General features: G+C 46.5%; 1 protein-coding gene across 3 annotated transcripts in view; it reads left to right on the forward strand.

The window, feature by feature from the left end:
- Positions 1 to 14,266, forward strand: part of LOC309852573 (zinc finger protein 671-like) — a 128,005-nt gene that overhangs the window by 63,201 nt on the left and 50,538 nt on the right. Inside the window, exon 2 of one of the 3 annotated variants that reach the window (XM_082709428.1) lies at positions 10,294 to 10,654. The exons of the other annotated variants lie outside the window; for them this stretch is intronic. The gene's annotated coding sequence lies outside the window, so the exon portion shown is untranslated. The remainder of the gene's footprint in view (positions 1 to 10,293; positions 10,655 to 14,266) is intronic. 3 annotated transcript variants of the gene reach the window in all.

Consider the following 14,266-nt stretch of genomic DNA (forward strand, 5'->3'; position numbering starts at 1 on the left):
TGCCTCTCTGCCTACTTGTGATCTCTCTCTGTCAAATAAATAAATAAAATCTTTTAAAAAAATTAATAAAAATAAAATAAAAATTAAAAAAGAACAATTTAATTGTTAACTTACTTAACTAAAATTAACAGTAACTTAATGTTCAGTACCTGAGTCATAGGACAGGTGAATATTAACTTTTGAAAAAACTGCACTGCAATCAAAATGATTGTTGACTTTTGCATTTGCATCAGCAGTGGATGAAAAGTCCACTTCTTCTGCAACCCTGCCAATATTCGATGTGGCCATCCTTTAATTTTGCACAACGTAGTAACTGTGTAGTATAGTTTTGATTGCATTTCCTGAAGGAGTCACGATTTTGAGTATTTTTAATGTCTTACTTGCCGGTTGGAAATCTTTATTTCTTTTCCATTAACATCATTTTCCTATTTTCTTGTATGTGAGTTACAGTTATTTTCCTTTTCATTTACAAATAAGACAGTAAAACAAAGACATGTTTAAAAGAAAACCACAGGCTTGGAATGGAGTCACTTTGCTACAAGTGTATCGCCAAACCCGGACTTGATAGCTAATGTAATTGCAATTTTTCACTTTTCCTCAGCCAGTCTAAAGTTTCCTGGTCCCGGTGGTAAGGTAATCCTCCTAAGAAGTCTCCACTTTCCCCTAAAAGGAGGTGACTTTGCCAAAATAATTTTTTTGTGTGTTCATAACGTCCTTGTCCTGCTTGTCCTGCCTTTAAAACTTTTCTGGCCCTTTGATTCCCATTCTATTTGTTAGATGGGATGCTGTCCATTTCATAATGGTTCAGTAGAGACAATCTGATCTTCAGATTTACTAAGTTGAGTATTTTATTTATTTATTTAAATGCAATTAGCCAAAACTAATACAGCACATTAGTTTTGGTGTAGAGTTCAAGGGTATTGTTTTTTAGTAGCGCTATTTTGGAGTTGTCCTGGGTTTTAAATAGATTGATCATCATTTTTCTACATGGAGTAACTGTTTCTGAGTACTGGAAGGCTATTCATTATTTTTCCTCTGGTACTTTTGTATCCTGCACTGTCATGGCCAAAAAAAACACACGTTTAAGTTTAGGGTGCATTCTTACCATCACGTCGGGACTTTGTTACGTGCAGAATTCAGAAATACAAAAAATCCAGCCCCACTCTATAGTATTTGCCTATTTACAAACTAAATTCTCCCATGGTGAGAATGTGTGCTGAGAAGCTGAAAAACTACTTGGGTGTTTGGAGGAAAACTAAACCTTGGCGTGTGCAGGAGACGTGACAAGGCCAGGCAGACAGCAGCTGTGGGGGCTGGGAGCTGACTGGAGGTCTTCAGGAACCTCACAGGCAGAAGACGTTAATCTTTACAGACCAGAGTGAATGGACGTCCCTGAACACCCTGACTAGTGACTGGTGATCTGTCTGGACGGTCTCACCTGAGAGCGACAAGGTTTTCGTGTCCACCTGCTGAGTTCAGAGTCACATCCTCCGATCCCACCCAGTACACTGGAAGGAATTCTCACCGTAGAACGCCAGCCTCCAAGTGATTTAATTCCATCTCTTTCTGTAGTAGTTGACTGCGGTCCCCAGTGTCGACCTTCCGTGCATCTCGCAGCCAATCTGGGATGTGTTTCCGGACAGCTGTCTCACGGAGAAGCCAGCTGGGCGCGGGAAGGGGCATGGGCGCTGGGCCACTTCCGGTCTCCCGTCACTCACCGGGCCAGGAAGGATTGGGAGCCGGGTGGGGCGGGGCCTCTCCCGGAAAAGACTGGGATTTCCGCCCCGGCGGCGGGGGTGGGGGCTCACCCGGAACATCCGGATCAGGGCTAGCCTCCCTCTCCACTCAAAGTAGAGGAGTCGAGGCCCTATAGGGCCTCTACCAGAAAGAAGGGGGTCCCTAAGGGGGGCGTGTGGGAACATGCGGAGGCCTTTCCCACCCCACGGACACACGCGGAATCATGGTCTCATCTCCGAGGCTATGCCAGGAAGGGGTCTGCCGGGGGGTCCTGGTGCGGGCTGGGAGGCCCTGGTACCAGCTGGGAGGCAGGGGTGGTGCACAGAGGAGACACCTCGAAGTTGTTGAGTACCCATACTTCGCTGGAGGCGAAGTTCCCACCATCAGTCCTTAAGGCAGTGCTCTGTCCAGAGCTCTGGCCATCCGTGCCCCTCAGGGACACAGCGCAGTCCGCAGGTGAGTCCTCCATTCCTCCCGTGTGCACCTTCAGGACCGCTCCGGCGCCTCTTGAGGGTGACGGGGTGTAGACTGGAATAAACAGCGGATTAGGTTGTCCGCGATCATTTTAAGGGAAAAACGTGAGGCCCGAGTTTGTCCACAAATTATGACTTGGTTGTGCTGTCCGGGCACAGGGGTGCGAGAGTACCTACCCTTAGTGCACCAATTGTACTAGGTTAGGTCCCTGTCTCATGACAAAATCCAGAGGCCGAGGAACAAATGGGGCTAAGAAAGGAATCTTAGTGAGGACAATGGAAGGAAGACAGTAGACTAACCTCCCAAAGACTGACTCCAAAGTGCTCCAAACACTTCCGGGTTTATAGAAGGAAAATGTGGGGCCAAGGTAAGTGGGTACTTGCAGGTAGGCAGAGAAACTCAAACAGATCCTTGTCCTGGTGTCAGTCATGGGTGCGGTCTTACTGGCTCAGGGCAGTCCTTAGTGCTCCAGGGTGTAGTTTTGGTTCCCATCAGGGGATGCCTTGCCAGCAGGGTCTTCCATTTGAGTGAAGAGACAAGCTGGAAAGAAGAACCTGACTAGAAAGTTTAATAGTAAGAAAAACTATGGGTGAAGCCACCTCAGGCCCTCCAGCCAACCTATTAATCTTGAAGGTTTAACAAGCACCTTAGCCTACATGATTGATTCACCTGTTTATCTGTAGATCATGCATTCTCTCCTAGGATGAGCTGAGCACTTGTGAATGCCACAAAGCAATACAGATCCTTTTGCACAACCTGTAAGTACTAAGGAACCAGACCCCTTGCACAACCTCCCAGCACTGTGATCTCATCTATAGATAGTACCATCGAATCTGTATGTAGTCAAGAAATGTTGTGGACCAATGTACTCCCTATACTGGTTCACTGTCCTAACTTTAAAAACCCTCGGGCAAGGCAGAAACCTCAGAGCTGGCGTTTGTATGAGAGCCCACCTTCTCCCTAGGTGGCCAGCCTCCTGAGTAAAGATTATGATCATTTCCAATCACCACTTGTCTCTTCAGTATTGACTTTTGAAGTGCTAGGCAGCCAAAACTGGATTTTGGAAACAGGTATTTGAACACAGACACACACAGAGCAATCCATTCATATGAAAAGGCAATTTTAAAAGTATACCATACTGCAAACATTGTTTTTCTGCACCAGGTAGAGTGGTTAGAAGCTTTTCACTTTCAATGTTCATAAAGGAGTAGTAACCCATTAATAGCAGACAATCAGACATTCTTCTTTTTTTAAGATTTTATTTATTTATTTGACAGAGATCACAAGTAAGCAGAGCAGCAGGCAGAGAGAGAGGGGGAAGCTTGATCCCAGGACCCTGGGATCATGACCTGAGCTGAAGGCAGAGGCTTAATCCGCTGAGCCACCCAGGTGCCCCGACAATCAGACATTCTAAACACTACATTTTAATTAAGAGAATAAACGTGTGCTAATAAATTTTGCAGCCTCTGTTCTGAAATCCTGCCACTATAGAAGAGATTCATGTAAATGACAAAGATAAGTGCCCTGTCTTCAGGAACCACAACTAGCAGATGGAATATTTTACTCTGCATCTATTCTATCAAGACATTTCTTAAAAAACTAATTCTTGGGCTACCACCAAAGTGTCTGAGTCAAGAGGTCTTGGCTGTGGGCTGAGAATGAGCATTTTTTTTTAATTTAAAGATTTTTACTTGACAGATAACAAGTAGGCAGAGAGAGCGGGGGAAGCAGGGTCCCTGCTGAGCAGAGAGCCCGATGTGGGCCTCGATCCCAGGACCCTGAGACCATGACCTGAGCTGAAGGCTGAGGCTTAACCCACTGAGCCACCCAGGTGACTGAGAATGAGCATTTCCAATGAGCTGAGGTAAAGCTGATGGAGAGGACAGGGCAGAGGTGAAACTGAAAACCGGTTTTTCCAGGAAGGCCAGGCTGCCTCCCTGCACGCTCCAGTACAGGGACTCTGTGAGGAGCAGCAGAGCTAAGGGTTCTCAAGCACACCTGCTGAGTGCCTCTGCAGTGAGCCAAGCAGGGTAAAAGCTTAAAGGGCTGGAGTCCCAGGGTCTCCAGGGCAGAGAGGCCACAGGAAGCCACCAGCCACTGGCTTCTTTTGCTTGGAACTGCAAATCAGCAAAGAGGCCGTTAGATGCCAGTGGCTCCGATGCTCTACACCTACAGAGGCAAACTGAAACCCAACCTGGAGCAAAGTCTTGTAAGTGCGTAAATGGTGAGACCTGCAAATGCCCAGTCATGCAAAGCTGTCTACGTTGGTCTCCGTGCTGGGCATGGAGCCTACCTAAAACACATACACACAAAACAGTCACCTGGTTTTCCAAGTAAGACAATTCCTTAAGCAATAGGCAGTCACATAACGTATTGCTTTGCTTTCCCTTCTGGTCTACAAAAGCCTTTACCTAATTTGGTTTGGAGCCATCTGAATGCATTTGGTGTTTGCACAAATAAGGTCTTTGAAATTTTCAGCTGATAAAAATAAAAACTGCAGGACTCATCCTTGTTCAGTGATGCTGTTATTAACGAGGGCTTCCTTTCTGCCCAATGGGTTATTATACCTGGACTCCTTTTTTCACAAAATCATTGCCATTTGCAGTTGGAGCAAGTGTGCAAGTGTGCTCCTTGTTTCCATTGTACCTACCTTATTCTAACATAGACTATAACAGTAATTCCTGCTTTCCTGTTTCCTGAGTTTTCCTTGAGCATAATACAAGGCATTTGAAGGCAGAACTGCTTGTCTTGTGCCTGAATTTCTCCTATACTAGAGCTCCTGAGACACGAGTATGTGCTCAGTGCACATTTGTTAGAACAGTATGTGCTCAGTGCACATTTGTTAGAACAGTGAATAAACATGACAGTTCTTTTTCTTTTTTTTTTTGACATTTCTTTTTTTTTTTAAGATTTTATTTATTTGAGAGAGGGAGAGGGAGAGGGAGAGAGCCTGGGTGGTTTAGAGGGTTAAGCCTCTGCCTTCAGCTTAGGTCATGATCTCAGGGTCCTGGGATCGAACCCTGCATCAGGCTTTCTGCTCAGCGGGGAGCCTGCATCCCCCTCTCTCTGCCTATTTCTCTGCCTACTTGTGACCTCTCTCTCTCAAATAAATAAATAAAATCTTAAAAGAAGAAATCTTCTTTAAGATTTTATTTATTTGAGAGAGGGAGAGAGAGAGAGCTCAAGCAGGGGGAGGGGTGGGGGAGAGGGAGAAGCAGATACCCCACTGAGCAGGAAACCTGGGGTTCTAGGCTTGGTCCTAGAACCCCAGGGTCATGACCTGAGCCCAAGGCAGACACTTAACTGGTCCAGGTTACTGAGCCACCCAGGTGCCCCTAAACATGACATTTCAATTTCCCTCTCATTTTAACTGTTCTGGGTATCATAAATTTCCTCCTTAAGTCTCCAAAGTGGTATTAAAATTAGTGAAGGAAACCACATTCAAAATGGACCTTTAATGGGGCACCTGGGTGGCTCAGTCTTAAGCATTTGACTCTTGATTTTGGCTCAGGTCATGAACTTGGGATCATGAGATCTAGCCCCTGTCTCTCCCTCTCCCCTCCCCCACTTCTCTCTCTCCCCCAAATAAATAAATAAGAACTATTAAAAAAATAAAATGGAGCATTTACACAGGGAGGAATGAATAAGCAGCCGGAAATAGCAATATTATTTTTACTTGACAAGGGAGGTTGCTTTCTCAGTAGGAATTTAATCTGCTTTGAACCAAAAGGATGGTTCCCCAGCAACCACACACTAACCAGGGCCACCACACAGCCAATGAAACATTGTCACAACTAGAAATTCATTTTTTTTTAATTTTTTTTAAGATTTTATTTTATTTATTTGACAGAGAGAGATCACAAGTAGGCAGAGAGGCAGAGAGAGAGAGGAGGGAGCAGGCTCCCTGCTGAGCAGAGAGCCCGATGCGGGACTCGATCCCAGGACCCTGAGATCATGACCTGAGCTGAAGGCAGCGGCTTAATCCACTGAGCCACCCAGGTGCCCCTAGAAATTCATTTTTTTCAATAAACCTTTATTGAGAGCAAACCTCCCCATGCTTCTCTTAAACCCTCATAAAAGCTGACTTTCCTTCTATATCTTCAGACTTGCTTGTGATTTGCCCTGCTGTCCTGAAATTCTTCTGTCATTCCTGAATAAACTCAATTTGCTAGTAAAATGACTGGCTGTTTACTTTGAAGGATGACAGCAGCATTGTTCAATACTTTCAAGAATGAAAAGGTCAAAATTTGGAGATAAAAGCCACAGAATGACCAGCCACATTAGTCTAGCAGAGTCACGTGCTCAGTTTGATTCTATCCTTTCCCACTTCTTAAGGTTTCTTCTAAAAGTATTCTGAGGGGCACCTGGGTGGCTCAGTGGGTTAAAGCCTCTGCCTTCAGCTCAGGTCAAGATCCCAGGGTCCTGGGTTCAAGCCCCGCATCGGTCTCTCTGCTCCGCAGGGAGCCTGATTCCTCCTCCTCTCTCTCTCTCTCTGCCTGCCTCTCTCCCTACTTGTGATCTCTGTCTGTCAAATGAATAAATAAAATATATTTTAAAAAATACTCTGAGATTATGATTGTTTCTAAGCTTTTATCAATGTGTAGGAAGATGGAATGTGGCTTTCCCCATAGCTACCCTGCCACTGTCTTGAAGTAGCTCAATAAATGTTATGAAATGCTTCCCAAAATGTGCATAGCTCAATAAATGTTATGAAATGCTTCCCAAAATGTGCATTTCACCACTGTTTTTGGAGATAACTTCAATTCCTAAAGTGACACTAATGCCAGTGCCTCAAGAAAGAAGAGCCAGTTCCCAGCAAGGAGGTAAGTTCATCGGGTTCATATAACCCCCTTTAAAAAAAAAAAAAGATTTTATTTATTTATTTGACGGAGAAAGAGATCACAAGCAGGCAGAGAGGAAGGCAGAGAGAGAGGGAGAAGCAAGCTCCCCGCTGAGCAGAGAGCCCGATGTGGGGCTCAATCCCAGGACCCTGAGATCATGGCCTGAGCTGAAGGCAGAGGCTTAACCCACTAAGCCACTCAGGCACCCCCATATAACCCTTTATTTTAGGGCTCAGATTCTCCCTTTGCACACTTGCTCCAACTGCAAATGGCAATACGTGTTCAGTACCCAAAACAGCATTGGTTAAAATGCACTATGTTTGGGATGATGTCAGACTCCTGAAAGGAATTGAGTACATGGAAATATATGGATAAAAGTGTTGGCTCAGTCGGTTAAGCATCTATCTTCAGCTTAGGTCATGATCCCAGGGTCCTGGGATCCAGTCCCTCATTGGGCTCCTTGCTCAGCTACTTCCTCTGCCTGCTGCTCCCTGTGCTTATGTGCAATTTCTCTCTAACAAATACATAAAATCTTTTAAAAAAAATGTTCCTCAATTGGGGCACCTGGGTGGTTTAGAGGGTTAAAGCCTCTGCCTTCAGCTCAGGTCATGATCCCAGGGTCCTGGCATCGAGCCCCACATGGAGCTCTCTGCTTGGCAGGGAGCCTGCTTCCTCCTCTCTCTCTCTGCCTGCCTTTCCCCCTACTTGTGATCTCTGCCTGTCAAATAAATAAATAAATAATATCTTTAAAAAAAAAAAAAGTTCCTCAATAGATGGGACACAATCACAATACAGGCAAGAGAGTTTTAGTGTGGAACCAGAGGCTAACTGCATCACTGTCCTTGAAATTCAGTGTGACCTACCATCCTTGTCCTTAAATGTCAACAGACCTCTAAGGGGTGTGAAAGAGGAAACCATTGGCCCAAATGCAGTCACTTCGGCTAGACCATGTCATCAAACCAGGGCATAATACCAAAGCACACTGCCCTTTTAACTTCCCCCAGAAATAGTTTATGAGCCCATTCAGGGATTTTCTGGTTAGTACCAAAAAGACAATCTACATAGATGGGGTCTCTCCACCCCCCCAAAGAAAGATGAGGGATTCTAACAAGACTCTCTCGTTCCTACAGTAAGGTGACCTCATCTGACATAATCCCTTTTTATCTGTTTATGATATTCTTGTCCAACCTTTAAAAACCTTTCCTTTCCTGTAGTGCTTTGGAGCTCCCCTCTACTTGCCAGATGGAATACTGCCCAATCCGCAAATGGATTAATAAAGCCAACAGTTTACAACGTACTGGGCTAAATTTTTTTTTTTTAAGATTTTATTTATTTGTCAAGAGACAGAGGGAGAGAGAGCGAGTGAGCACAGGCAGACAGAGAGGCAGACAGAGGCAGAGGGAGAAGCAGGCTCCCTGCCGAGCAAGGAGCCCGATGTGGGACTCGATCCCAGGACCCTGGGATCATGACCTGAGCCGAAGGCAGCTGCTTAACCAACTGAGCCACCCAGGCGTCCCTGGGCTAAATTTTTTTAAAAAGATTTTATTTATTTGACGGACAGACCACAAGTAGGCAGAGAGAGAGAGGGGGAAGCAGGCTCCCCACTGAGCAGAGAGCCCGATGTGGGGCTCCATCCCTGGACCCCGAGATCATGACCTGATCCGAAGCCAGAGGCTTAACCCACTGAGCCACCCAGGCGCCCCTGAATTTTTGTTTTTTAACAGGAACTTTTTTGAATTCTTCCTAACCAGTCCAAAACTGACTCTAATGTTTCAGGGTGGAAGAAAGATGAACAACATCTTTCTAGCTACGCACAAGCCATTTCTTTTGGAAGCGCTGTACGAAATGATATCCTATTTAAATCAGTAAAAGAATCTGGAAGCACCTAAAATAATAGTTTTCTACCTGGGAAACTGACCGTCATAGAGTCTGAAAAAAGGGCTCTTTTCAGCCTTTGACAAGGAGCAACGCAAATCCCTGTGGGTAGGAGCCTCACTTCCCAGCATCCCTAAGCATGCCACGAGACCAAAGCTCCCTTATTCCCGGTGGAGGACGCCCTACCCCAGACCCGGGAGCTCTGGAAGTCACACCACCCGGAAGAGCCCTTGCCGGGAGAACGCATGGCCAATGAGGGAACAGGACGCGGCACTCTTAGGCGGGCGAATGCGCTGGGGGCGGGACTTCCGGCTACGTTCCCTGCTGTGTATGTATTTATCTTTCTTAGCGTCTGCTTTTCTCTTCAGGTTCCGGAACGCGGGTTCAGGGTCTGGGTGACTGGCTGATGATGGCCAAGGTTGCTTGGGATGATTGGGAGAGATGGCTGAGGACATTGAAAATTGAGACAAGATGACAGTGAGACTGGGGCTGTTCTCTCTTCCGTGTTCTAGGGCTTCAGCAGAATTTTGTGGTCAGCTTTTACCGTGTCTAGGGTGTTTCAGAGTCTTCGTGCCAGAAAAGGTCTGGGGCAAATGTGATTTGTGGTTCTGTGTGCCTGGCAGGGAGACCCTTAGTGCTGGAGTTTTCATGAAGGTTCAGTAGAGAATGGTTGGTTCCTGATTGTCGAGGGCCGGCATGGGCAGCAGAGAAGTAGAAGATGGTGTAGGAGGATCCTAGGTTGACAGTGGTTGTGAGTGTCCTACTGCAGAGAGGATTAGAGGCAGGTGAGGAGACTTCTCAGCAGCATTTGAGGCTTTCCCTCAGTTGGGATCCATGGGAGTACTGGGGTGGTAGTAGAACCTATTTGTGTTTGTCACACATCTATTGGTTGTCAAGTGACAAGGACAAGTGTGAGTCAAGCGAGAATCCTTTGGAAGGTGTGGGCTCTCATCTGTGGGGTCTGAAGACATGAGAAAGGTACAGTCTACAGAATCATGTAGACCTGGAGAGGAAGTGTGAGCTAAGGGCCTCAGGGTCCTGGTATTGAAGACTTCCCGGCAGAGCAGGGCCTGTAATTGGCTGTCTTGAGGGCATGACCTGGGAGACTCCATGGGAATATCCTGGCAGGGGGATGGGACTTGCAGGCCACATTGCTTCCATGTGTACCCTGCATGTTATTGCTGAGCACTGAACAGTGATTGGTGGGAAGGTGAGAGGAGAGCAGCATTAGAGGCACCAGGACCTGGTATTATCTGAGGAGGGGAGCTGGGCTGGCAGGAGAGACTGGGGTGGGTGTGTGGGTTGCAAAGCTGGTGGGTTCTCAGAGAGAGAATGCTCAGGGTTCCATGTATTCCTTTCATGGTAGTGTGGTGTGACCTTTGAGGACGTGGCCGTGTACTTCTCCTGGAAGGAGTGGAGGCTTCTTGATGAGGCTCAGAGACGGCTGTACCACCATGTGATGCTGGAGAACTTTGCACTTGTATCGTCACTGGGTAAGGCCCTCAGCGTCCCCTTGACCTGCCCTGGACTCTGTATCCTGCGGACTCCCCTTTTCCATTCTCCAGGGGAGGGTTTGTGCTTCTCTGGTGTGGACTGTGTTCACTGCGTGCTTCCCCAGCTTTCTGGGCAGTTGCTTTTGTTGCTGGCCCTGAGTTGTTGATGTGCCCTTCTGTCTGACCGCAACCCCAGTACCCGCTGTGCTGAGCCCTGATCGGCTAAGATCGCAGGTCAGTGGTCCTGCATTGAGGCTGATGGAATGCACCTTGCTTGCCCTTTCCTTGGCTGGGACCCTGTATCTAGGTCCATGACTCATCGATGGCCTGGGTTTAGACCTCTCCCTTAGGTGACATTTCCCTGTGCCTGCCTGTGCCTTAAATTGGAGGCAAGTACATGTTTACTGCTTATGTGAACCATGCGTTACTTCTCAAGACTGCCCTGTATTGTTCTTGGTTTTTTCTTGAAGATTGATTTATTTATTTGACAGAGATCACAAGTAGGCAGACAGGCAGGCAGAGAGAGAGGAGGAAGCAGGGTCCCCACAGAGAGAGCCCAATGTGGGGCTCGATCCCAGGACCCTGGGTTTATGACCTGAGCTGAAGGCAGAGGCTTTAACCCCCTGAGCCACCCAGGTGCCCCTGTCCTGTTTGTTTTTTTTAGTAGTGTTTACATCTCTTCTTCCACCTGCCCCTATCCCATGAGCTTTGTTGAGGTATGATTGACCAATAAGATTATATTATTGAAATTTGATTACATGATAAATTGATATACATTGAGATTAGTGTAATTAAAAAAAAAAAAAAAAAGGGACGCCTGGGTGGCCAGTGGGTTAAAGCCTCTGCCTTTGGCTCAGGTCATGATCCCAGGGTCCCAGGATGGAGCTCCGCATCGGGCTCTCTGCTCAGCAGGGAACCTGTTTCCTCCTCTCTCTCTGCCTGCCTCTCTGCCTACTTGTGATCTCTGTCTGTCAAATAAATAAATAAAATCTTAAAAAAAATTTTTTTAACCTGATTACTCTAAGATTTCTTTCTTTCTTTTTCTTTTTTTTAAGATTTTATTTATTAATTTTGAGAAAAAGCAGGAGAGGGAATACAAGCAGGGCGAGTGAGATAGGGAGAAGGAAGGGACCCAGTGCAGGGCTTCCTCCCAGGACTCTGCGATCATGTCCTGAGCCAAAGGCAGATGCTCAAAAACTGAGCCACCCAGGCACCCTAATTTCTTTTTTATTTATGTATTTGAGAGAGAGTGAGCACAAGAGTTTATGTGCACATGTGCACAAGTAGAGTGGAGGGGAAAGGAAGAGAAAATCCCAAGCTGACATTCCTGAGAGTGGAGCCTGCGGCGGGGCTTCAGTATCACAACCCAGACATCACAAGTTGAGCCACAACCATGAGTGGGGTGCTAGAACTAGTGCAGTACCCAGGCACCCCTACTTTATAGGATTATTAACAAAGTGAAATTAAAACACACAGTCACTTGACATAATTACTTTTTTTGTTGGTGGTGGTTCAGAAACTTAGTATCTACCCTGTTAGCCAATTTCAATCTGAATAGTAATAAAATATTGCTGTGAAATTTAAATATCTGAATGGAAAAACAATGAAACTTGATCCCTATCCTTTAATACACATGGAAATGAAGTTGAAATTGACTAAATACTTAAACATACGACCTTTAACCCTAAAACTCCTAGAAAAAAAAAAAGCCCCCTTAACCTTATTCTAAAATATGCTGCCTTCAGCTTTGATCTTTCTGAAGATTGCTTGGGCTTTAGGCTTTGGTTGACTTGGCGGCAGGTGTTCCAGTGTCCCCTGTGGAGGAGGAAGCTGAAGGCTCTGCTGAGCGGGGTCTGCATAGCACGCACCGTGTGGCTGACAGAGATAATCTCAGCCCTCATTTCTTAGCCACCCCCCCATGTCTCTGGTAGCAGTCTGCAGTCGTCTTTTCTGTGTGCTTGTGCCTTTTTAACCTCCACTGTGTACTGCTCAGTCTTAGTGACGCTGTTGCGCCCTCTGAGGGAATGCCATTCAGAGACAACAGTTGAATTGATTTTTTTCGGGGTGAAGAATGGTATCTTCTAGGGACATCTGGGTGGCTCAGTTGGTTAAGCTGCTGCCTTTGGCTCAGGTCATGATCCCAGGGTCCTGGGATCAAGTCCTGCATTGGGCTCCTTGCTCTACAGGGAATATGCTTTTTTCTCTGCCTCTGTCTGCCACTCTGCCCTGCTTGTGCACTCGTGCGTGCTCGCTCTCTCTCTGTCTCTCTCACAAATAAAAAATAAATAAAATCTTAAAAAAAAAGAATGGTATCTTCTATTATCCCACCCTGCTGACGTCAGTCACATAAGATGTTTTTCTGTGTCTGAAGTGTCCCGAGCTCTGGGACAGTTTGGTTTTCCTTCATTATTTCTATCTTCCTGGCATCTTGTAGTTGCTCAGGAAGGCTTAAAGGGAGGAGTCCTTTGTGTGTCATAGTATGGCCATACTCCAGCATGACCAGATATACTCACTGGGGAATAGAAGTAGGGAATGTGTGATATCAGCACTGTTTTCAGACCATACTGGGCACCTTTGTTTGTTTAACCAGAGTTTGGTGTGATTGCTGATGGCCTCATCTTACCTCCATCTCTCCTTCTTACTGTTGACAGTTTGTGGATTCTGGGTTCGACTCCAGTGGTAATTCCACGACATCATCAGTGCTTCTCAGGCCTCCGTGTCTCACCTCTTACTCTCACTGCTTTGTGTGTACCCCAGCATTCACCCCCAAACGTTTTACCATGAGATACTCACATCTTTATTTTTTTTTTTTAATTTCGTAAACCAGATTTTATGTACTAATTTGAGAGAGAATGAGCAAAGGGAATGGCAGAGAGAGAGAGAGGGAGGGAGAACCGGGCTTCCCTGTGAGCCCCAAGCCTGATGTGGGGCTCAATCCTAGAACCTTGGGATCATACATGAGCTGAAGGCAGATGCTTAACAGACAGACCCACCCAGGCACTCCCTTCACATGTCCTTAAACTGACATTGAAGATCAGCAGATTTATTTATTCCTGCAGCCTTGTACTTAGACAAATAATGCCAGCAGAACTGGTCCTACACAAACTTGTGTGACGAGAAGTAAGATTTAAACCATGGCTCTCCTCCTTGTGTCATACCCTAGTTTTTTGTCCTTCTAGTGTGCTCTCAACAACTTTTGGGGCCCAGTAATGTACAGCAAGCACTCCTTCAAATGAATTGCATCTCCTTTGCTGGAAAAGCATCTTATACACTTGTGCCCCTGTGAGACAGATGCGTGTATGATGGGTTCACCCCACGCTGACAGCCAGCACATGTTTTACCAGCATTTCTCTGCCTTCAGGTTGCTGCTGTGGAGCTGAAGATGAGGAGGCCCCCTTTGCACAGAGCACTTCTATAGGTGTGTCCCAGACCAAAACGCCCAGGGCTGCTCTGTCTTCCCGGAAGACCCACCCCTGTCAGATGTGTGGTCCTGTCTTGAGAGATATTTTCCACTTGGCTGAGCTCCAGGGGAAAGAAAACAGTCAGAAACGGTTGAGGTGTGGGGCCTGCAGGAAACGATTTTCTTTCAGTGTGAAGTTGGAGCAGGAGCAGCCCGTGGGAGCAAAACCATTCAGAAGCTGTGTGGACAGGGCCTCTGTTGTCAAGAGCTGGGGATTCGATGGTTTGGGAAAGCCCTTTACCTGTGGAGAGGTTGAGAAGGACTTACTGTCTGGCTCTGAGCATCTGGGGCAAGAGGCCACTCGTACTGGGGAGAAGCCACACACGATCCCCCAGTGCAGGGCAACATTACAGCGTGGAAGCAGTCGTGGCGCTTGGGGAGGATGC

This window comes from Mustela nivalis (assembly GCF_964662115.1).
Source record: "Mustela nivalis genome assembly, chromosome: 18".
NCBI lineage: Eukaryota > Metazoa > Chordata > Mammalia > Carnivora > Mustelidae > Mustela > Mustela nivalis.